Here is a 23,684-nt window from a genome sequence, read left to right as displayed (position 1 = left end):
TCTATCTCTGCCCAGACGTAAACCTCTTACTTGAATCGCATGAGGACACAGGTAGAATGTGTTTTCCTCCATCCTTTAACTCTGACCCGGTTCCTTGAGGCTCGGGTGATGACGGGAGGCCGTTTCCTCACTCTGTTGGCGGGCGGTACGGCTGTTGATTCTCGGTGGGCTGGCGGAGAACTCAGAAATGTCGACCTGATTGAAGATGGAAGAGAAATCTTTAATCTCTTCACTTCTGTACGCAAACGGATGAAGATGCGAATTGCTCGGCGGTCTCCTTCGGATCCGTTAGAGTGTTCGGTTGAACACAGAGTAATCTCAACTCGTCCAGCGAGATGGAGATTGTATGGCCACAGTTTCAAGTCGGATGTTACTTCCTTGTGCCACGAGGTTGCACCTGAGAGCAGCGAATAAACTACGTCTATACTCGGTGAACAAAGTCGCTGGAAGCAAATCCCGAAAGCATTTCAGAGGTATTTCAACTCCTGATGTCATGTTTGAGGGATGTTCTGTTGTGTGCCTCATCCAATAGGAGTTGAGAGTTTGATCCTTTAGTGAGCAAGGCTTCATGGGATTTGTAGTCTTTTTTGGACTCCCTTTGTTTGATTTTGGTGCGGTTTTTATCAGTATAATTTACGACTTGGAATGTGGGGTTTGAGTTAGGTTTTTACGACTGTGTTAGGCCTGCCTTTGTCTTCTATCTGAATACATGAGGCCCAACACAGTGCTCGCTCTTTATCAAGGCAATCTTTTGCATCAGCCACATGCTCAAACAATGTGAAAAAAAAAACATCTTTCATTCAATTTTGGCAACAACCGCAAATTTCCGACATTGTCGAATAAAGGATCACACAGAGAGAAATCAGCAGGACTCTCATTAAAGTTTATCCTCCCTTACCAGATCTAAATATTATCTCTGGAGATCAAGGTTTGTTTGCTCAGTTTTACACTTTTAACCTTCATGTTCTAACTTAATATGCTCGTTCAAGCTGCAAGACTAAAGTCTCTCTTGCTGCTCAAATGATAAAGAGCACACCAAACTTCCAGAGGGAGAAGTTATTTTAGTAGCTGCTTGCCTTGAGTCTATGGCTAAAAGTACACCACTATCCATTAGATTAGCTTTGAGTATTTCTTTAGCAGTGCCTTTTAAAATCACTTGTCACCTACTTCAATTTCATAATGCTCGGCAATTTTCAATAATTGATCTTTTGTACACGACTCAAGCAGTGCTTCAGATGGAGAAGCAATGAAATCTTGTACCAGGTTAGCCATATGAAAACTACACAAGTTTGTACTCAAACAGCAGATGAAGCGTTCATAAATGCCAAAAAAGAAGGGATTAAGTAAAGAACAAGGTTCCCCACTCCTACCTAGACACTAGATAACTTAGTCTACCCTACCCTAACTACCCTTGTCTTAATGCAGTTACTGGTGGGGTAACTGAAAAAAAAAATCAAACTGAAGACAAAGCCTCCCTCCAAAGCAGAAACCGGGAGAGTAACACTTTCCAAATAAACAAAAAGAAAATAAGTTACTTCTCCAAAACAAATATATTTAACAAACAAACAAATCCAACACGTATCTCAAAAACAACAGCAGATATATGTAAATGGATTGTAACATTTCAGATATCCATTGACTTGCTTGCATTCACGTTTTGATGCAGTTTGATAATGCTTCCTCGTGCTTGGCGCATGCGCTGAGAACACTCCAGAGCACTTGTAGATCTGCAACAATTTTCAAGAGTTAAGATGCTTTTGGGTAACCTGTAATACTAAGATGATTTGAATGATCATTTCTACTATCAACTTAAGGATTAAAAAGCTTTTGGGAGAGCGGCCCAGTGTGTTTTTGTTTGTCTGATGACGAAAGCTTGAATATTACATGATAAATAGGATGTAGACCACAGATATCGTACTTTTTAAACTCACTTCAATGGAAAAAAAACCCCACATTACTCATCAATTTCACATGTATTTGAATTATTATTATTTTTTATTATTTTTTTTAAATAATAAAAGAAAATACAGGCTGCTCTTTAAAGGATTGATATTTTATACTGTATGTGCTATAAATTTCTTTCTTTTTTCTTTTTTTTTGCAATTGCAAGATTTTTGCGATTTGAAAACCTCTAACCAAGTGCTTGTGCAATATCTGTAACACCCTGTGCTAAATATATATATTTAACAGCTCTTTGTTTTTTAAGTGATATCACAGGATGTAGGCTATAGGACTGTAGTCAACAATCTTTATATTTATTTATTTATTTATTTATTATTTTTTTTATCTTGGTCTTGTTTCTTTTCCTTCTTTCAGTTTTATTATATGGTTTAAGAAATTAGATCAAATGTCTGTGAGAAAATTACAAGCTGTTTTATGGGTGGTTGCATGCTTTCAATTATTTAAAAAGTGTATAAGTCTAATAGTTTTTAGGCTTCACGTGCTTGTCCACCAACACATTCTCACTCCCAAGGTGTCAATCTACAGACGCCAAAAGCACCTTCTGGTGTCAGAACAGGTGCGTTCTTTTCAGTGTGAAACCTTTGACGTCAGCTGATGCAATGGGCATTAACATTTTTGCATTTTTAATTATACATTGGGGTACAGTTTTGTCATCATGACATGTTGGGGTTATGATTTTAATTTAATCTGAAATCAGCAAAATGTATTCACAAGAGAAAACAATGTGTTTGTCTGGGTAAAATCTAGGCTACATCATGGTACATTGGCAATATTTTCAGCATGCACTATGCACTATATTGCACTATGCTTCCACACTGCATGAAGAAATTAGAACATTTAGCAGACATTCATAATTTAAGGCTACACAGAAAAAAAAAAAATGAAAACAAGGAAAATAATAGTTCTTTGTTTTTTGTTTTTTTACATGCCTCTTTAAACAAATTTTAAAAATATTTTCTCGACTATAGATAACTTGCATTAAATTACAATTATCGACATCACATACATAGGCTGGCCCAGCTGGGAATTTTAACTGAACTCTTCAAGCTACAATAAATAGTTCATGCCTCACATTTGCATAATATGCATATCTGTCTGTGTGACAGTTTTATGGGGCCATTAAGGGTTTATCTTACTCACTGTGTCTCCCCCGCCTGCTGTCTGATTGATAAATCTCTCACTGTAGCCCCTTTGTTTACGCAGAGTAATTCACTTGCATTGATGGACTCTCTCTCTCTCTCTCTCTCTCTCTCTCTCTCTCTCTCTCTCTCTCTCTCTCCCTCTCTTAACTTCACATTGTTTCTCCTTCTCTGTTCCTTTCTCTTTTCTTCTTCTCATTGTCTCTCACAATTTTGAAGTGCAGGAAAAATAACATTTAGGTGAACAGTAATGTGTCTTTCTCCTGTCCATGCATTTTCATGTGCATACACAATATGTCCGACATGAAAACAATAAATTGGCCTACTGAATGATTTTATTATCATTGTTATGGAATGTTTTTTGTTGCTGGTATGATTTACATTTGTGAGTGCTCTGACCAGGGGCGCATTAACACACAGGCTTACCGGGGCAGGCAGTCATGGTATTCTCCCCATCAACGTTCTCGGGAGGGCGCGTATGTAAACGTGTTCATGAAAACATAGAGAGGGTGAAAACACTAAACCCGTCCGTGTAGCGCATGGTCATCGAGTGATATTTAAAATGTAAATAGCACATTTCTGTTTGTTTGTTTGTTTTTTTATTCTTACATTTTATATATATTTTTGTATTATATTCTAGGCCTATTTAGTTATGGGTTTACTATGGATTTAGTATGATTTTTGGTTGTCAAAATTTGTCATAGCCGGGGGTGGTAGTGTGGATGATCTCCTAATATCTATAAAATGCTCCGATGGCATGCGTCTCCAATAGCCTCTGACAACCAAAGTCCAACTCCTGGCCTTCACGTGTGGCTTACTTTCTAAGCCCAGTGAAACTATCTGCACTGACAGGAGAAGGGGTGAAGGTGGGTAACTCGGACCTTAAAACCACAATGTAAAATCTAATCAGTTAGCCTTACTTAAAAAAAGCATGCAAACTGATTGCCTTAAAAAAAAAAAAAAAAAAAAGTAAATGTAATTATTTGGCTCAAGTGAAGTGGACTAGGAATTGCATGTTGCAATGACTAATCTTTCCAAAGTATACGTGACTTTCACTTGAGTTTCAGACAAACTCAAACAAATCTATATAGTTTACTTAATAATTTGATTTAGATGAACAGTACATTTAGTAAAGAAAAATTAAAATTATTATTCCAACTTAATCATTTCAAGTGAAGTAAACTGCAAATGAATTTCAACCCACTAAAGTCTAAGTTAACTAAAAAAAAACATGAACTGTAACTCAAAAATGTAAGTTAGGTTTACTCAAACTGAAAATCCAGTTTACTTGAAAAAAAAATAAAAAAAAAAAATAGGCAAACCAATTGCCTTAAAAAGAATAAGGAAGCTTTATAGATGTAGTTTAAGTAATATGTATTACTTTTAGTATTGATAATTATATCAACAGACAGCTTTCCCTATTCCTAAAATAAGAACGAAACGGACTTACCATCCAAATACTTCCATTTCTTGTTGTCTTAAATATTTTACATACAATTTAATGTGCGTAAAATTAAATACAGACATCAAATTAACATCAAATTAAAACTTTTATTATTTATTCAATTTGAAGATTTTTATGTTCAATATGATGACACCACTAGTTAATATTCCCTTACACATTACTCTGTAACAATCAAGAACTTAAAGACAAGAAGAACTCTGTCACCATCACAAATAAAGACATGTGCAGAAAACGCACTCAAGTAGACAATGTGGTTGCATGGCTGGAACAATGCAATTAACAAAAGATACATAAAAAATGGAATTCAAGTTCTTGTGTATGTATCCTCATGAACCATAGCAAAAAGAAAATTAATAATTTAATTGTTTTGTAATTGCAGAGCTACTTTTGCAGTTTTGCAAAAAGTTCAAAAACCTCTGATTACTCAAAACCTCACTGATTACAGTCAGCACCCTGATGGACAACTGTGCCCAGGCTTCATTACTGTCAGAGTTGTGCACAGTAAAAAAAACAACAAAAAAAAAAACTTTATAATATATGTGACGTCATCTCAGACTCGTATGACCTTCTTTCTTCCACAGAACACAAACAAATTTTTATGGAGATAAGATGTTCATAAAGCCATTCAATGCAAGTGAATGGGGTCCTACACTTTCAAGCTCCAAAAAGTACATAAAGGCAGTATAAAAGTAATCCATACGACTCCAGTGGGTTAATCAATGTCTTCTGAAGTGAGAACAAAGTTCTTAGTTTTAGGTGAGAACAAACCAAAATGTTACTTCATTTTCACTGTAAATCTTGCCATTGCAGTCTCTAGGCATGATCATGATTTCAGTCTCGATTTCACTTCCTAGTGCTTGTCGCATGACCAAAAGACTAGGAAATGTAATTGATTTTGAAATAATGATTGGCAAGAAGACTGCTGATGTCAAGATTTATAGTGAAAAAGCAGTTGGTCTGTTGGTCAGTTGGTCATTCTCATCTAAAACCGATTGGATCGCTTCAGAATATATATATTAAATCACTGGAGTCTTATGGATTACATTTATGCGGCCTTTATGTGCTTTTGGATCTTCAAAATTTGGTCCCCATTCACTTGCATAGTATGGATATATTCACATCATATCTTAATCAGAATGTCTTTGTGTTCCCTGGAAGAAAAAATCATTCGAGTTAGAGACAGCATAATGGTGAGTAAATGAGAGCATTATTTTGGGTGATGTTAATGTTAATATATTACCATTTTTATAATATTCTGTGCAGTAAAGGAGTCACCCTTGCTTAAAAGACAAGGGAGCACATTGCTACATCTGCCTTTTGAGAGAAAAAATAATAATAAAATAACAATTAATTTTATAAGTTATTACGGAAGCCCTGAACCGCACTGTGAAAAAAAAAAAAAAAATCATGACGATGTGACATCTCAATGCTCAAGGCATTCGGATTCAGAGTATTAGAATTAATATCTAAAACAGTGGTTCTCAACCTTTTTGACTCCAAGGCCCTCCTTTGTCCAAGACAACATTCGAAGGCCCTCCTATGTAGGCTGATATGTACCTCTGGTACTTCTGTTGTAATGAAAATAAATAAAATGAAAAATATGATGTGAGTTTAATGTTGTAGATTTTTTTGTGCATTTTAATTAAGATTATGTTAATATAACAAACTGTAAATAATTTTACTTAACCCCTTGAAAATTTGCTGGGGCCCCCTGGGTGAGAACTCCTGATCTAATGTATAATGAGACATACTAAACACAATCTCAGTCATATTTAAAAAAAAAAAAAAAAAAAACTTTAAAACTACATTTTAATCATTTGTTTCTGCTTTATATATGAAATACAAAGTGTGCAGGAATCGATGTGGCATGTTGATCCAGATGGTGTTGCAGTGCGCTCAGTCTTGTTGCAGACAACAATGCGCAGACGATACTCTGTACCAGCTGCAAACAGTTTGTGGCACATAGACAGTAACCATAAACTAATAAGGTAATGTAAAAGCTAAATTTAGCTTCTGACACCAAGGGCTACATGCAGGGTTATACTATGCAGGTGGGGCTGGGGGGGTTAAATTTATAGTTTCATTTAAAATGCATCTCATCTCTGTGGTTTTAATTGATTGAATTATTATTTTATTTCATTCTATTAACTAACATTATAGAAAGTTATAGAAATTATTTTGATTGTTTTTAGACCATTGGGTCTGTTTGGTCTTTTTTTATAGAACTTTATTCTATAAATTTATATTTATTGCATCACATGCTACACATGAGCCACTCGCTTCTCAAACGAAAGGCTGCAGCCTAGTAAGGCTGTGTGCTTCCAAGACACCCAAAAGATTGTGGGCGATTGATGGCCATGAAGGATGCACCTGATGCATCCTCCAAAATGTGTTGAACGAAGGCTGCAAAACAAGGCTGCCTTCCAAGTATCCTCACAATTGAGAAGGCCTTTGATAGTGCTTGATGATGTGGCATCAGAGACATCCAGCCTTATAGGATAGCCTAGTAAGGCTGTGTCCTTTCAAGACCAGTCCTTCTGATGCTGCAAGCTAGCTCCTCAGCATTCAGCAATATGAATGAGATGGTCTAGTAAGTCCGCATGGCTACGTCATAAAAGTTTCCGCTTCTGTGGTCACAGCATGAACATTTTGAAAATGAATCATTTGTGAACCACTACAACTACTTTGTAGAATCTGTGGAAGCCACCAAGAGGGTGCACATCCATTTGATTTGTTTTCCGATATTTTCTTTTTTTTTTTTCATCTGAATTGTTTAAAGGATGATTGAAGGCCATGAAGGATGCACATGGGGTGCTTCTCAAATGGAAGACTGCAGCCTAGTAAGGCTAATGAAGACAGTCTAGTAAGTGAGCATGGCAAACCATATGCTTAGAACCATGTGATATTTTACTTTGTTTAGAGAACCCATATACTTTAGAAAATGAGAAATATGTCCTTAATCTCTAAATTATTTTTGCAAAATTTCTTATTCACAAAACTATCCACCTTATTCCTGTGGGTCTTACTGGGGAAACAGATATGGGATGAACTTCCGCCGGAAGTCGTTCTGTAGCATTCGCTAATGTAGGCAGCAGTCATTTAGACCCCTTTTTCAGCTGGTATTAGGATGCGATTTGGATGATTCGATGACAAGCGATCAGCACTATATACAGGTGTAAATGGGGTGCAAAACCTTTTGTGATCGAATCACAAAAAAAACATATACGGAGGTAGTCAAAAACACATTTAAACACTGTAAACTCCATCCAGGATGCAGCGAAGTGCCACTCCTTATCTGTCAATCAACCGTTGTGCTAAATCAAGAGTTGAAACTGTTCAAGACTCTGGTGACACATGGCTTTAAAACTAAATAACTGTCCGATCAGAAAAATTAAAAAATAGCTTACATGTATGCAATCTTTATGGATCTTCTTTTTGCAAATAAAAACTTGAAGAGAGAAAAAAGTAAGCTGCGTCATAAAAGTTTCTGCCTCCACGGTCACGCAACTCGTTTTCTGCCCTTTTTTAAAATAATTTGGGACATGTGCAAAGGATTGTGGGTGATTGAAGGCCACTAAGGATACATCCAATGCATCCTCCAAAATATGGAGGTTGAATCCCTCCAGACCGTGCCTCATCCCCTCGTGGGACCTCTCTGTAGTCCTTCGGGGTCTACGGAGAGCTCCCTTTGAGCCCCTGGAGTCAGTTGAGCTTAAGGCACTCTCTTTGAAGCCTGCCCTTCTGTCTGCACTCACTTCCATCAAGAGGGTTGGGGACCTGCAGGCATTCTCTGTCAGCGAATTGTGCCTGGAGTTCGGTCCGGGTTACTCTCATGTGATCCTGAGGTACTCTCATGTGCCCAAGGTTCCCACAACCCCTTTTAGGGATCAGGTGGTGAACCTGCAAGTGCTGCCCCAGGAGGAGGCAGACCCAGCCTTGGCGTTGCTGTGACTAGTGCGTGCTTTATGGATCTATTTGGATCGCACGCAGAGCTTTAGAAGCTCCGAGCAGCTGTTTGTCTGCTTTGGTGGACAGCGGAAAGCAAGCGCTGTCTCCAAACAGAGGATCACCCACTGGGTTGTTGACGCCATCGTGATGGCATATCATGCTCAGGACGTGCCGCCCCCCATGGGGCTACGAGCCCACTCTACTAGGAGCGTAGCAGCCTCCTGGGCCCTGACCAGTGCGCCTCCTTGGCAGACATCTGCAGAGCAGCGGGCTGGGCAACACCCAACACCTTTGCGAGGTTCTATAATCTCTGGGTTGAGCCGGTTTCGTCCCGTGTGTTGTCAGGTACGAGCAGGTAATTTCCGGGACAGCTGGCCGGGTGTACCGCTTGCGCATGGTGCCTTTCCCCTCCCATGAGGTGAAGACGTGCGCTTTTGACTCCCAGTCATGTTCACAAGCTGTGATCCCTGGATGAATTTCCTCCTTAGCCCTGTGGCAGACGAGTTTGCAGAGTGTGCTAATTAGGCCCTGTACTGAGGTAGGTGCTCCACATGTGCTGGTTCCCTATAGGTGACCCCATGTGATATCTTCCACTAAATCGTTTCCCTGTTGGTAAACTGCGTCTTCCTTGGGCAAAGGCCCCTCTGCCCCCAGTCACCATGTTTGTAGAAACTCCTCCCCCCTCGGGTAGGACCTACCATGAGACTTCTCCATATGACATACTTCCGACAAGACTCAGTAAGACCATGTGACGTATTTCCACTCAAAATACCCCCCCCCCCCTTTTTTTCCTCTGGGCAGGGTGTGGTCTCCGTGGTGTCTTCCCCTTGGGAGTGACACCCCCCGACGTAGACATTTATGGCCCCCAGTCGGTTAACAAATTCCACTCTTTTTGGGGAGAAAAAAAAGAAGAAAAGAGGCCACGGCTGGGCTAGCCTGTCCCTATTTTTTTGGGCAGTCGACTTGTTCCCAAAAGACCGTTCGATGCTCATAAGAGTGTTGGAGGAGGTTACATGATGGTCTGGTGCGCTGGCTACAAGGCACACAGTGGTCTGCCCGTCTCGCACTGCCAGTCCACGTAATACAGTTCAGCTAGTTGTGGCGTTTTGTATAGGGACAACGTCGAGTGAGTGACAGATAGAGAACGTCCTGGTTACTTTTGTAACCTCCGTTCCCTGATGGAGGGAACGAGACGTTGTGTCCCTCTTGCCACAACACTGAACTACCTGCTGAAATGGCCGGGACCTTGTCTCGGCTCCTCAGCACAAAACCTGAATGAGTGGTTGCATACCAGCTCCTTTATACCCGTATGTCCGGGGGAGTGGCATGCAAAATTCCCATTGGCCTTTTTTCAAAAAGCAGTGGTGCTTGGGGCTCCCAAGAGTGACCCCTAGTGTCACTACACTGACACAATGTCTCGTTCCCTCCATCAGGGAACGGAGGTTACGAAAATAACCAGGACGTTTCAGCGCATCTGTCAAGCCAACAATAAACGGGTGTCCCATTCCATTTTGTGTTGCACATGCTGGCACTATACAGATTAAACAGTTTATAACATTCATGATGATGCATCCAGTGTAGACAGCCTCAAGCCGTTGCTGTGCATCGCATCAACGAACACGCCCAGTGTAGACAGGTGTCTAGGCTGCAGCCTTCCGATTAAGAAGCACCTTACGTGTCAGAGTGCTGTGTCCATGCAATCTGTTAAACCTCCAATATTTACAGATGTGATCAATCAAGCACATCTAACTAATGAATGTAATATAATAATCCCCAGATCAGGTAATACCAGCTGCTCGACCTATTTCTCTCTTCGTCTGCAACCAAGTTGAGGTGAATCTCGAGACTGCCCTGCAACCAACAATAGCAGAAAAACTCAAATAGAAGTGCATCCCAAATTCTGTCGATCATTCACGATATAGGCTATATAGGCTACTAACTTATTATTATTATTATTATTATTATTATTATTATTAACGTTGTTGTTGTTGTTATTGTTATAGCTTAATTAAGCTGCATCCGAAGACGTCGCTGACCCCCCAACTTCTGCGCATTTCTTGTGTAACTTTCTGAATATTTAAAATGCATGACCACTGTAATTCCGATCACGTTAGATGAAAATGCGTTTTAACTGAAAGTCATGGGACGATTGCGGTTTTGAGATTTTGGGAATTCATAGGCCTTTAAACTCAGATGATGTTCTTTTCAACAATATGATTTAAACTATGGAGCCAGAATGATCTTCAAAAATAATATAAATATACAAAATACAATTCATAAATGCACAGCACAATTCACAAAATCTGATTCATAAATTAAAAATTCATTTCAGAAATACACAAGTGAGAGCACATATATTTCCTGGATTGCCCACACAAATACATCTCACTTGAATATATTCAAAATGTTTTCACAAATATGTATCTATCAAGTTTGTGAATGTTGTTATATTTATTCATGGATTGTTGAATCTGCATTTGCAAATCATCACGTGTGTGGATCACTTTGGATTTGTGTGTGGCTATTTTTGAGACCTTAATGCCAGGTTGGGAAATCACAAATAGCCCTTTTTTTTTTTTTTTTTTTTTTTTAGAAGTCCTCTTTAGCCAATCACATTGAGCGTTTAATCCACCAGTCATAACATGCCATGCTGATCTGACTCCAGAGGCGTAACGTTGCGTTGTTCTGCGCAATGTGCCTGCATAAGTGCACTGAGAGGAACATTTTCAGTGTTCCAGCATGGCACTCCACGAGTAAGTAAAGTAGACTTTCTATGTCTTATGGCATTTTATAACTCATAATATATTATGAGGTTTGTTTTTAATAATTAATTGTGGCATTTGCAGAGCTGCAAATCTAATGCTAATGACCGGTAGCCACACTTTTTGAAGAGATGCCAGCCATCTTTAAAATTAAGAAAAACATTTTAACTCTAGTGTTTGTAGTAAGGTCGTAGTAATCACAGGTACCACAAGAGTGGGAAAGCCCAATTATAAAAAAATAATTCCTCTTTGCCATGGTTTGATAAATGTAACAAATTCATTGGTTTCATTAAAACAACCTATATTTTAATTATGAAAAATAATTTTGCAAACACATTATATGGATTGAACTTACATTATTTTAGACAGAAAATCATAGGTACCTGTAACAGTTCAATGATAGGCAAGGAGGAGGAGGGAACCAGCTGAACAGTCAATGTAAAGTTTAATGGTATAAATGAACTTAAAACAACAGAGCATAAAACATGATGAACGAACACACATGCAGCGCGGCCACGTGCGTCTCTCTCACTCGTACTGGCGTCTCCGGCTCCACTTTATCTCGCTCTACCGCAGATCAGCTGATTCAGCACCGGCCGTGCAGCCTCACGGCCTGGCCACGCCCTCTTCCTCATCACAGTACCACATTTAAAATTACTAGTAATTGAAAGGAAAATGGTACAATTTTAGCTTTACTTTTGCATGATTATTCAGTGATCTGAGTGTATGTAGTCAATGACTACTTGATTTCTATATTTTTCTTTATTCAGTAACAAAAATGTAATACATTTATGCATGTAGAAGGACTGTTTTATTGACAACTCCTAAAGCCTTTCATTCTGAGACAACATCAGCACAGTTATTTGTTTAAAGCTCTGATATGTTCAATAAGGTCTGAATATTTTTTTTTTTTTTTTTTAATTCTGTAGGGATCACTAAAGTGTTGTGTTCTCCAGCAACTCCAGTTACATTCTCCACCACCATATGGTACATATTAGTCTATATTAGGGTCTATATCACCTTACCCATATCCTTATTTCCATAGTAAAGCTCTGACATTCTACACACATCTTAGATCAGCTGCCCTTATGACAAAGACAGGACAAAAAAAAAACACAAACTTAAGTTGTCAGCACACCAACATATAAATCAAATTACCTCTGATTATGAGCTCTTTTACCAGCAATGAAGCTGTTGTTGTCAGTTCTAGAAACTGAAAACATTAGCTGTGCTACTTCTAGATTTTCACCACCTTGATCACCTCTCACTCTACAAACAAAGCATCAAACATTATGATGCATTACAGTAACACACAATTGATTATGGACTAGCAGGTTAAGCAGAAATAACAGCAGTTCTGTGTGAAAACACTAAACATTGACAAATATATAAGTTTCTATTTTAATACATATTCACTGCATGTTCACTCACAGCCTCACTCCAAATGGGTGTCAGAACGATTGTTGTTTGCTACCTTTAGGTACATTATCTGTAGAATAAATATTAACAGGTGTGGATGTAAATTCATGAAACAGAATACTTCTTTAAGGACAGATAGTACAAATAGCACAAACAAGAAAAACAAGAAAAATCGTACATTTCACGAATAACCATCTATTCCCCCAAAGTTAATAATGGTGTATCTAATAAAACATGACAATAATTTGCTCACAAATATGACACACATTTTTCCTGAGAACACACTGTTGAGTTCTTAGCATCTCAGGGTGTTGAGTCAGAAAGCCAGTGTAAATAGCAGTAGTGTGTATTTGTTGTACCTGAAAATAAGAGATTTTTATTTTTACCAACTACACGACAACGTTTTCAACTAAAAACACTAACAACGGTGTTTTGGGGCCTGAAAACGCAAACTTTTGAAAACGGGTTTCAAAGTGCACGTTTTTGAAAATGATGCTGTTATCGTCTCCGTGTAAACATATGAGAATTTGTGAAAATGATGATGACATGCGCGCGAGTATTACGTGTTATATAAAGAATGATGGATTGATAGGCATCAATTTGAGATGTATAATTATCAATATGAATACTGGAGTCTGTGCAAATAACAATAATCAACAATTTATTAATTTGGAGTGTTTTGTATGGAGTGTGAACATTGTACAGTAGGCAGAACCTGCAATTTGAAAATCTTGAAATTAATGTATGGATTCTGATGGGAAAAATATATTTGTATTTTAAATGTTATTTATTTATTTACTTAATTTTATTTGATGTACCTTTACCCTGCAATTTTTTCACCCACCGCTTATATATATATAGCCTATAGACAGAGATGTGATGCCATGTACAGTATTCAATGATATGCTTAGAATATGAAAACATGAGGCAGTGAAAATGCATGTTAGATCCAGTGTACACAAGACCTCTCTCTCCATCAGAAGATATCCATATATCTGAGTCCTGTCTGTTATCCAAAACCAGTCAACATCAACAGCTTATGTTAACTTACTCTCCTACCAATCCAAGGGTCAGCAAGGGGGAATATAGAAGGCAGGAGATGAAGCGATGGTAAAAATGAGCAGAGTTTATTTAATAATCTTGAGAGTTCAGTCTATAGGCATGCGTGCGAGTATTTCAAAACAACGCGCGAGTACTTCAAAACTACAATGGCGGACTACAGGACTGTGTTTGTGCTACTCAAGATTTTGAGTTTATTGATGCTTATCCAGCAAAGTAATTGTAGTAATAAAGCAACCTCATCGTCCGTCCTGAAAATTCCTCGATGCTTTCGCCATCTTCATTGTTTGTATTCACCGCTCTGTGGAAGAATGCTTATGTGCGCAGGCGCGTAGTGTTTCTTTATAAAGTGACATCGCCAACTATTGGCCTGGCATGCATAATACAGCGTTTTTAGTCGTTTTCATGGATCCATGTGAACGGGGATCGTTTTGACAACGTTGTCGTCTGTACGCGAAACTTTTCCGTTTTTAGTGCATCGTTGTTGTGTAAACGTACCCTGAATGTACTTTGCAATTATTCCCACAATGTGAATACACATTACAATTGTGATATTAAGAGTGGCATGCAGACATACCTGATTGGTTTGTGATTGGTGTCTATACGCACCATGTACTTGGATGCACACGCTCTGTTCCACTGCACACGGTGTCCTTTACCAGTAACGGTAACGGTAACCATCTGTTATCCGACCATATCTGTCTCCAGCTCATCATCAGTACAGGTGCTATACAATGCTCTTACTGAATATGTCAGCCAACCTCCTAAACAGTGTTGCTCAAGAGACTCCCAGTAGTCTGGCAACACATTTCAGAGGCAGCCCAAGTTCAATAAGATGGGTAAGAGTGCTTTTAATTAAAAACACTAATTGAAGGTAGTCTAGTGTCCAGAGCCTGTCTCTGTAAGACATGTACCATATGGTGCTGGAGAATGTAACTGGAGTCGCTGGAGAACGCAACGCTTTAGTGATTCCTAAGGAATTAAGAAAAAGAAAAAAATACCTTATTGAACATATCAGAGCATTAAATAAATAATTGTGCTGATGTTGTCTCAGAATGAAAGGCTATAGAGGTTGTCAATAAAACAGTCCTTCTACATGCATAAATGTATTCAATTTTTGTTACTTAATAAAGAAAAATATAGAAATCAAGTAGCCCTTGACTTTACATACACTCAGATCACTAAAAAAAATGACAATGGTGTAAAGCTAAAATTTCTTTTCAATTACTAATAATTTTAAATATGGTACCTATCAGTGGCGCCTGCAGCTGTATGGCCATATGCACTGTGCATACCATAAGCGCTACTACTGACCAGAGAAACATTTACTCTCAGAATATTTCATCAATCATTAAGTGTGTCCCGTATTTCTGTTGGCTGTTTAAAAGAACTAATGTTGCCCAATTTGCAAATGAATAATTCTTTTAAATCGGTTCTTTTCAGTGAATTGGCCAAACGGGCTTGAAAAACGGTCTGAATCAATTCGTGATTCAGTACAATTCGTTCACTGCGCACTCTCACTGAACCACTTGAAGAGGTTTCTAATGCAGTAAAACAGTACCAGGATATTTACGAACACAGAGAACAAACAGCGCTGGATTCATTGGAAAGTCCCTACAATCAACTGAAACAAAATGCTGTCTTTTTGAGAGGTAACTCTGAGAAACTTCAGCTAGTGCTGTGTCATGTGAACAAGGGGCTGTTCAAAACGAACGTGTTTCTGAAGAAAGAACTTCTTCAACTGATAAAAACGCGTCTTGAGACATCTGCGTTCTGCTCTGTTCGTTGTGGTGCATTTTACTTTTTTTTTTTAGCACTAGAATGCGTTTGTTCTGAATGGTTACTGGAAGAAATGCTTTAGCCAGTAGTTACATGAATGCTACTTATACTCGATAAAATAAAATAAATGCTTCTCTCAAAGTCACCAGTATGTAATGATTTGGTGTTGTTTTTGCAACAACAACAAAATAAAAAAATAAATACAAAATTACCATGGGAGCATGCCCCCTGATCCCCATACATATAAAGTTCAATTAGGCAGATTTCTGTGCATACCCTCAGAATAAATCCTGCAGGTGCCCATGATACCTGTGGTTTTCTGTCTAAAATCATGTAAATTCAATCCATATAATGATCCAGCACCACATTTAACCGTGGGCATTGGGTACTTCTTCATCTCTGTGTGCGCCAAACCCATCTCTCGTGTTTGCTGCCAAAAAGCTCTTTTTTTGTTTTTGTTTCATCTGACCATAGAATCCAGTCACATTTGAAGTTCCAATAGTGTCTGGCAAACTGAAGAAGCTTGGGTTTGTTGTTGGAAGAGAGCAGAGGCTTTTTTTCTTGAAAACCTCCCAAACAACTTGTGGTGATGTCTTTTTTTTTCCTCTCGACTTTCTGACCCTAAGACCCAACTAATTTCTGCAATTCTCCAGCTGTGTTCCTTGGAAATTATTTGGCCACTTGAGCCATCGTCCTCACTGTGCGTGGAGACAATATAGACATGTCCTTTTCCAGACCGATTCTTAAGATCTCCAGTTGATTGGAACTTGTTAATTATTGTGCTGATGGTGGAAAAGGGCATTTTCAATGCTTTGGCTATTTTCTTATAGCCACTTCCCATTTTGTGAAGCTCAACAACCTTTTGCCGCACATCAGAACTATATTCTTTAGTGTAACCCACTGTGATTGATGATTAAGGCTGTGTCTCTGTCAACCTCCGGAGGTTGCATTTGTCAGCTGCATACATCATCGAGGCTGTCTCATTTCAGAAAAGTGAGTAGGACACTTCAAATGCAGCCTTTGAATGCGACCTTCTTTTACGGGAATTCTGAGGATGCATGAGGTGTATCCTTCATGGGCACTCACAACCAACAATTCTTTGCTTCAGTGGAAATGTCTAAAAAAATTATATGATGTATCATATGATGTTCAAACGCAAGTAATTTTAATTCCCAAGTTGAAGTACCTCAGTAGATGGGTGCAGAGTATATAATATGTATAATTATATTAATATATAATTAAAATAAACTATTAGACTAAAAGTACACCTGTAAAATCTATTTTCTTTTCTCTTTACATCATTATAACTCTCCTAAAATTTACCTCATACATTCCCTTCTAAAGAGACTTTGTTACCTTCTCACTCGAAGCACTCACGCTTGCTAAAGAGTGGCGTGCTGTCATAGCAACCATGATACGTTCCATTTCCGTTTGTCCTACGAAGGCCATCTCATTTAAACGAGGCTTGTTTAAAGGAGGAAATTCGGTATACTGCAGCCTTCAAAGTACGTGTCCTACCTAGCATGCAGCCTTCCAAACGAGACACAGCCTAAGGGAATTTTGCCTGTGTGTTACCTCATATATATATATATATATATATATATATATTGTAGAGCCGAGGAGGGCGGGGCCGGGTTGGAATGAGACACACCCGGTCCCCAATCAGCCTGATGGGGCGCGCGAGGGATAAAGGCGGCCGGGGACGACAGTTCGAGAGAGAGAGAATTGCAGCCAGCTGTGCTGTGTTTTTAGTTGTGTGTTTTTGGTTAATAAATTGTTATTTAAGTTGTCAAGCCGGTTCTCGCCTCCTCCTTTCCTCTAAACCCCCTTACATATATACCCCTGTGAAACAGGAAGTCATGGCTGAACAATTTCATGTTCCTAGTCTCCCAGGTGCACTAAAAATTTTAAATATGAAGGGGAATATACTTCAGATATATTCTACTCATAAGAATTTCTAAGGGTGCCAATAATTGTGACCAACGTGTTTGAGGAAAATATTTATTTAATAATGAGATATTTCCCCTCTTTCAATTGTTCTACTTCAATTAAAGGTTGGATTTGTGTAAATGTCTTGAATTAAAGTCAAAAGGATAAACAATTTTATCCACAACAAAGTTGTCCTCGGTCGTGTTCCATCAGACTCTGGGTTGGAATCACAATTAAAATTACTTAAATGGGGTATAGAACTTTTGAAGTCATATTCAAGAATTATACTGTTCAATATGTAATTTGTCTAAGTGCTAAAATACATCTTCCTGTTCCCAGGATCTTACAGTTTGAACTTGTTTGTTCATTTGCATGTTCTTTTTCAACTAAACTAACACAAACATGGTGACAAGTGTGCATAAAAAGTATAAGAAAAAAAGAAACAATAAACATGCACCTAAAACATTTGTACTTATACAACAGAAAGAAATTTGGCAAAATGAATGAATAAAGTAAAAACATAAATAATGTACAACATGTTTAAAACACGTTAGAAGCATTTTAAAAAAAAAAAAAAGGGTTAGGGTTTTTTACTATTCTGAATAAAATAATAGATAAAGTGGACAAAATATCACAAACAATTTTTCAGTCAGAAATCATTCTAAAGAGGGACAATCATAGAATGAACGATAGCAATGGGAATAAATCTTATCTCAAATTAAACATGTTAGCAAACATTGGTGGTTTAAAATTTTGCACTTTATTAGATCCACTAATAAATAGTAGCCTAATAGTTTGCATATATACCACTGACAGATACCAATGTTCAAAGTCATACAAGGGTAATTTGCGGTTGCTGCTCCTTTGAATACTTTGTCCTACAGGCTGAACAGGAAGCAGAGCTCCAAGTTTGTTCTCCACTGTTTTTTCTTGGTGCCCGAGTCAAAGGACTCTCGTAAACATTCATTTTTTTTGGAAGATATCTTCCTTGATTAAGGATGCTGAAATTATTCGGAAAAAAATCGGACATTGGAGGTATCAGCTGGAAGCTCATCTCTTGCTGAAGAAACATCATTGCTGACAACCTGACCTTAATTAATTGCATGCAGTTTCTAAGAGTTCGACGATGATGGGCTCAAAGAAGACCCGCCGTGTTGATGTTCAAAGCACGTCGAGGCTGTAATCGGATGGGATATCTGCAAGCATTTAATCGTATCCATGGAGTCCCATCAGACTCAGGCAGCGAGATGCATGGATACTAGGCCTAAATTGAATTATTGATCTAAAGTTTTTAATGGTCTCATTATTGTTTATGTATAAAAAGCAAATAAAAGCAATTAAATAACGTGGTATTTTCAATTCTAATAGATCTCGATATATAGGCAAAAGAGGTTCATCTTTGTGTATTATCCAATTATGTATGGTTCAAATGAATCACGTGCAAGTATGGTCCAGTCATACATTTAGTTAAATCAAGAGATTATTAATGGAGGTGGGCAAAGTGTTTGATTAGATGATAATGGAGACTTGAGGAAAAGCAGAACTGATGGTCGACAGTGTCAACTGCTGTTAAGTACGGAATCCACAGTTTTCCTGAGCAACACTCGGCGGCGCCATGATTATTCTAATTGCCTGGCTATGTCTGAAATCGCCCATTTGTTCACTCATTCACTATTTCCTATATAGTGGAAGTCTGTGAGTGCCCTATATCAGGCAAGGAGTGAATGAAATGAGTGAGTGAATTTGGACGCTTTCAGATGTCCCTGTTTTCCGGGGACAGTCCCAGTTTTTGACAGTCTGTCCCCAACTGGAGCTGACCCCAGAAATGTCCCCGTTTTTACTGCATCTTCAAAACAGTCCGCAAAGTGAAAATACATGGCAAGTAAGCCCCTATTGAAGACTACCGACAAAAAGGTTAATCATGTGATGTTTATTTTGACCAACAGAGGGGACTGCTCGCTATAGCAGCTTTAAGTCATTCATCTTCCTTTACTGATTACTTGTTCGCACCAGTTTTGCCATTAAGAAATGTACCAGGGAGCAAGCACAATTGAAAAGAATCATCATCATTGTTATCAGCTTCGAGATGAGGCACATACTAGCTATAGGTATATTTTTATGTATTAGATAAAATGAATGCATTTAAAATAAGAATATGACATTAATAACATGGAAAAATAAATTAAATGTATAATAAAGTATCTGCAAAGAACAACAGTAAATTTAAGTCATCACATTACAGCATAGATTACATTGCGCGGAAACAAGTGACCGAAAATAACATCATAATGCATAAGAGTTGATCAAAATAAAAGGTATCATTAAGAAAAACAGGACCATAGGAGATACCATATGAGATAACTGATAGAAACAGGTAGGTGTAATAATAATAATAATAATAATTATTATTATTATTATTATTATACAGTAATGAATATCTTTGTGTCATGACTACAAAGTGGGAAAAATCCCCAACAATATGAGGCATCTAAGGGGGAAAATCATCCATTCAGAAATGAATTTCGGGCCCTGATATAACACATAGTGTAAGTGTTTTATCTGATTTCAGTTGTAATACTGAGGGAAATGTTAGTCAAGTGAGCTCATTTCTTTTGAAATTCCTCTGCCAGTTTGTCAGCAAGCAAGTTAGTAGCCTACCATCTTACTTTTAGGAAAGTGCCAGGTAAAGTTGAATGAAAAGAGGAGAAGAGAATGAATTTTAGAAGAGAGTAAGAAGAGTGATGCAAAGAGTGTGACCAAGGGCAGTTGTCCCTGTGCTGTTGAGTCAGTTGCAATAGTTCCTTTATTCCAGAGATGCCCAAACCTACCTTGCAATATATGACAAGAATAGAATTCCCGCAAGTTCCACGTTTATAATGCGGGAAATTCTCACACACTTTTATTCACTTTATAAACCAATAGATACAGATGAACAAATCAAATCAATAAACTTGTTTTTCTATCAAACTGTTCCAAAAGATATGCGAGTAAATCCGCTCTCTCTCCCTTTCTCGCATGTGCAGCTGTCAGCAGGGCCTTGAGCGCTTGTTGAGTTTAGTGGGTGTGTGCGCAGTAATTAAGTATTTTGTCACTTTGCTCCTGAACTTATGATGTTCCAGATGTATAAACTTTTCTAAACCTGTTAATTTGACATGCAAATGGCGTTATAGCATGTCTTATTTTTATATCGTCCCTGTTTATCATCAACAAAGCTGTTAACATTGTAATCCTACGACTTTGGAGCGATCTATAGTTCTGACGCCTTTCATATCTTGGTACTCCATCATTAGTCATAATGCAGCATATTTGATATATATATAAAAAAAGTTAGAAATAGGCCAAATGCTTTGTGTACCAGCAGCACGGTGAAGAGGGATGCTTCACCTGTTACATCTCTCATCTCCATCTCTTAACGGGGGCTCTGGGCAAAAAATACATAAATAAAAATAAAATCCCCAGCAATATATTTCATAAATACATCGCAATGTTTATTTGAATTCTCGCTGAACATGATTTGTTTTGTGACATCCGTTGTGCAGATGTCGCCCAGTCTGTTGTGGATGCTCGTGCTATAAACGCGCACAGACGGGCACTCCACTTCTCACGCTCTGCATCAGTTTGGTGTCGTGCTCACGTGCTAAAATTACCAAATGCTACAATGTAGATAATAATAATCTTAACAAAAATAATATCTGAATGTGTTAAATAGAATAAAATGTTATTAATGATACAATAATCATTTTACAGAACATTAACCACTTTTAGTGTATGAATCATATCTGACTAACTTTCATTGTTAAATGTTTATTTTTGCATTGTTTTTTTAAATTGGCATGAAGGAGCTGATAAGATTTTTATAGCTCCTCGTTCCAAATCTGGAGAAATGCTGTCATCTCCTCTGTGGTGGTGCATTCGTTTTATAGGCTGTTAATTTAATAGCCAAAATATTTGGAAATATGTGAATGAGAAAAAAGTTGTTTCAGTTGCAAACAATGCACATTATGCAATGTAGAGATCATGCAGTTTTGTAGTTATTGAAACATGCAATTTTAAAATTGAATTAATAGTTTAAATTAAAGTATTAAAGAGCTTCAAAGTTCTGGCTACCATTCACTTGCATTTTATGGACCTACAGAGCCGAGATATTGTTCTAAAGATCTTCATTTGTATTCTGCAAAGAAAGAAAGCCATGCTTCTGGAATGGCATGAGGGTAAGTAAATGATGAATTTTCAACTATCCCTTTAAATAAAAATAATCAGACAATGAATATAGAAATGAAGTAACTATATACAGTTTACTGTATGTTTATATACATATATGTATATTTTTTAATGGAAAATTATATTAACATTTACATTATATATACATAATTTAAATTAAGTTCAACTGTAGAGTCAATAAATAAAGAAAATGGCAGAATACTTACAGATTGCTGCTTGTGCTATTACACCTAATCCCTAATTTAAAATGTAACCCTTCCCTCCTAGATTTTATTGATGCAAAATCATCAATGACTTTGTCATATCTGCCCAGCAATCACATGGTTGATACTAATTTTCTCAAGACCACTGAGTCGATCCTGTGTCATGGTGTACCTATACTGTTGATCGTGGTTATCTTATGTTTAATCAGAATGTAAGAATGCATTATGAACAGGGTTGGGGAGTAACGAAATACAAGTAACGGGAATATGTATTTAAAATACAAAATATAAGTAACTGTATTCCACTACAGTTACAATTTAAATCATTGGTATTTAGAATAAAGTTGCATTCAAAAAGTATTTTGATTACTGAAGAGATTACTTTGCATTTTATTGTCATTTGTTTCATTTAATATTTAGCCCTTTCAGATGGAAAACATTTATACATATAAATGATGCGATCCAAAGTGCATTTGAACAGCGGTGAAACACTTTCTTATGATGTGTTACATTCATACGAGCAGACAGAGAAGTAAGTTTGAAGTAAGTTTGGAGCAGAAGAAATAGAAATAAACCTTGTGTAAATTGTCAGCTTTACGCTAAGCTAAAATGCTATTTCTAGCCATTTAACATGCACATGTTACCAGGCACAGTCATAATTCACATTGGATCATCATTTATTTTTTCTATTAAGACCTTTGATATTAGGGCAAAAATCGTATTCTTGATAATACTTTTTGTATTGTTTCCTGTAAAAATATCTAAAAATCATTAAAATAAGATCAATTTGATTTATTTTGTTTTAGAAACTATATTTAGGTTTTTCAGAGAATATAATTTTTACATGTGTATTTTGTCTTACTGTACAAGAAAAAATCTACCAGTGCTGAAGAAGTAATCCAAAGTATTTAGAATACATTACTGTCCTTGAGTAATCTAACGAAATACGTTACAAATTACATTTTACAGCATGTATTCTGTAATCTGTAGTGGAATACATTTCAAAAGTAACCCTCCCAACCCTGATTATGAACATCCATAATCCTAACCATATAGAGCCTTTAAGGCTGAGTATCCTGTTGGGAACAACTCAGGGCACCTTTCTCCCATCGCAACCTTGCGAACTCTGTGCGGGGCCAGGGTGGCACGATTTGGGGCACCTTTCTCCCATCACGAACTTGTCAGCTCTGTGTGGGGGCGGGGTGGCATGATTTGGGGCACCGTTCTCCCATCGCGTTCTTGCGAGCTCGTGGTGGGTGGCACGATTTAGGGCACCTTTCTCCTATCGTGATCTTGTGAGCCAGGGGCGGGGCGGCACAATTTGGGGCACCTTTCTCCCATCGCGATCTTGTGAGTTCTGTGCGGGGACGGCCGAGTACCCTGTCGTGCTGCCCCAGAAAGCGTTGCCCCTAGGCGGCTGCCTATATTTGCCTATGCCAGGATCCACCACTGTATTCAAGGGCGTAGATTTGGCTTGAACATTGGTGGGGGGGGGTTACAGTGTGAAGAGTTTCTATTGATCATTGTATAAATATTGTACTTGTTTTGATTTTGGGGGGGGGTTTACGCCTGTATATATATATATATATATATATATATATATATATATATATATATATATATATATATATATATATATATATATCATCTATATATATATCATCTATATAAATAAATAATAAATTGTTCAATTTATCTATATGATTTTGGATTGCTATATTGTATTATGTTACTTTTAATAAAGTTTTGCTGTGTCAAAAACACTACAGCCAGCGTGAAATAAAACATTGCAGAAATT

This window comes from Myxocyprinus asiaticus, chromosome 37, assembly GCF_019703515.2.
Source record: "Myxocyprinus asiaticus isolate MX2 ecotype Aquarium Trade chromosome 37, UBuf_Myxa_2, whole genome shotgun sequence".
Taxonomy (NCBI): Eukaryota; Metazoa; Chordata; class Actinopteri; order Cypriniformes; family Catostomidae; genus Myxocyprinus; species Myxocyprinus asiaticus.
This window is presented reverse-complemented; position numbering follows the sequence as displayed.